The sequence below is a fragment of the Aptenodytes forsteri genome, unplaced genomic scaffold, assembly GCF_000699145.1.
Source record: "Aptenodytes forsteri isolate BGI_AS27 unplaced genomic scaffold, ASM69914v1 Scaffold72, whole genome shotgun sequence".
Classification (NCBI taxonomy): Eukaryota; Metazoa; Chordata; class Aves; order Sphenisciformes; family Spheniscidae; genus Aptenodytes; species Aptenodytes forsteri.
Window position 1 is genome coordinate 2,487,846 of NW_008796193.1, and position 2,715 is coordinate 2,490,560.

Sequence of the window (2,715 nt, forward strand, 5' to 3'; positions counted from 1 at the left end):
ACGCGTGGATGGGAAGGTGAAGGCGGAGGGCTGGCGGCCCATGCTGGCTCCCCTTAGGAAAGGCCTAGCCGTAGGCAAAGGTCAGAGGAGGCACTGTATTAAGTACGGAGCAGCTGTGTGGTAACGTGCCGGAGGTCCAGAAAAACACGTTTCTTGGGCCGCGTCGATGAAATCGTTTCATCCACCGTACACGTAGACAAGGGTGCTCACGACAAAGTGTTGGGATGCGGATACCTGGTGGTCGGCAACTTGAGGAGAAGTGTCCCGGTGTTTAGAGGAGCTGTTGCGCATCTCGCGTGAAGCGGGCTGTTCCCAGCGTGTCCTCGCCTCGGCGCGCGCGGCCAGCGGTACAGCCCGCGGGGCGTCGTCCTGCCCAGGTTACAGAATGGAGGGCCTGGGGGGGCTTCAGGAGCCAAATCGGAATTGTTTGCGCCCAGCGTCCAGGAAATTAAAATACGACTGATGCAGCACCGGTTCTCTTCAAGGAAAAAAGGGTTCAATATCAGTCACTGTAGATACTCTTAAGGGAAACAAATATTTTTTCCATGGGAAGCATCCTGTCAAAGCTCCAGAAATTTACGTCATTTTAGCAATAAGTTGCTAAAACATACTAAGTGAACTGACGGCATTCTTTAGTGTAAAACTGTGTTTTGCCACCATAAATACCTGGTATTTGGTATTAGAACTCCCCGAGCCTTGGCAGTGTAACAATCGCTGTCATAACTGGAAAATAAAAAGAGACAACTCATCTTCATGCTTTGAATACCAAGGGCTGAATCATAGTAAATCGATGCCGTTGAAACATTAAGAATAAATTCACTTTCGGCATGTATTTATAGCATCTGCTCATGACTAGGCTTTCTGTGAAGTGCTGTTTCAGAGTTCTTCCTGCTGCTACCGTCAGGATGCGGCCCTTCCTGCTGGCAGCCTCCTCTCGGGATGCTTCAAGGTCCCCGACCAAGCGCCGGTAGCCCTCTGCAGAAGGAGTCGGGTACTTGACATTCGGCTGCTCCGCGTATATATTCGCCTGCCCCTTCATACAGCGGTGGAAGTTGTTTATTTTGTGCCAGGAGCTCGGATTAACTGGATGGTGTGTAGACCTCATTTCTTCTTCATCCTCTAAAGTTCTCAAGCTGCTAATGAGACTTTAAATATTAAAAAAAAAAAAAATATCGCTCGCCATGGTAGCTCTCGGAATCTTGTTTAAGGCAGGTTTCGTTGATCGGCTCATCACTAGCAGAGACGCGAGGTGCCACCTCACCAAGCTGCAAACCCCAGTTCTAGCGGCTTCCCAATAGTAACAACTCTCCCACCTTCCCGGCATTACACCGGAGTCTCTGAAGTTACAGCGCGGGTGCTTCCTGTGAGGGATACAGTGTAAAGCTGCAGTCCTCAAAATAAATTGCCAGCTAGGAAAAGAGCGCGCTGATACTTGCTATCTTTAGAGGTAATCTTTCTCCCACCTGCCTTCGGAACCGGCAATTGCAAGCTCATCTTTTTATGCATGACGGGAACGCGAAGAAAAAACCACAGATGATGGTTTATAATATGCCCTGCAAGTACGTGTCAATCTTTCTGATCTAAATAGAACTCTGTGTCAAGAGAAAACACAGCACCATAAATACTGTATAGCACCATGTCCTGGTGTATTCTAGTGCTAACAGTGACCTAATATATGTCTTCATGAATACGGCCTGTTTCTTTGGCACCTTTTGCTCGGTGCCTTACTGAACCTGAACCTCTCTACTTGTGACTTGCTTTTATTTGAGCTTGGGGGTGCCAACACATGAAGCTGCACTTCCACAGCAGGCAGGATTATTCTTTTAGGGCCTATCTAGAGCCGATGGGAATGTCTACAGTAACTGACTTTCAGATTGAAAGCCCGGGATAGAAAATGCTCCCAAAGTAAACTCGTCTGTCCCTCGGTCGTGTCCTTCCCACACCATTCCGACTGGAAGTCCCGCCCCGTGCTGTTTGCCTAAGTGCGTGTAATACACGACCTTGCAGCTCAGCGCTCAGAAGTGCTCCATGTTGCACCCTCACCGCAGCTCAGATGGCTTCGTGTATCAACAGGAGAGGAGCGCGTTAGTAATCACCCAACTATGTGTTATGTATGCGTTGCAGAGCACAGGTACGCAGGCTGGGGCGTCCTGCGTTCGGGTCAAGTACAAACAGCGTTAGTCACGCCCGAAACAGCCCTTGCGTAACTCGGCCAGAGCCCTTCAGCGCGATCAGGGCTGTGGTTTACTGCTCTGCAGTGACTCCCGAGCCTCTTCCCGCGTTGCTGGTTCCCTGGCACCTCACCTTCCTATCATTAACATTTTCCCAGTTGCTTTATTACTCCCTAAGGCTGCTATGAGGGCTGTGATCGATACCTCTTCCCACTTCTCCCGGGCTTTCCCCTTAAGGAGTCTGCCTGATGAGTAATGCCCATCCTCAAGCGTAGCTCTCATTCCCCAGGAGCTCCGTTTCCACAGCACACTGCAGCCACACGTGGATCTTGCAGCTCCGTGACTCATCTCTTTCTGGATCCTCTGCATCCGAGAAGCGGCGTGCTGGGGGATGATAGTAAATCTCCTAGTGAAAGCAAGATTTTATGGTTGTGCTTATTCATCTTTCTCCAATGCAGAACTCTATTATGTAAATGCCAACAGCAGCGGTGGCACCGAGTAGCGAGCAAGAACGTACTAACTGGCATGGTAATCTTTGCTAATG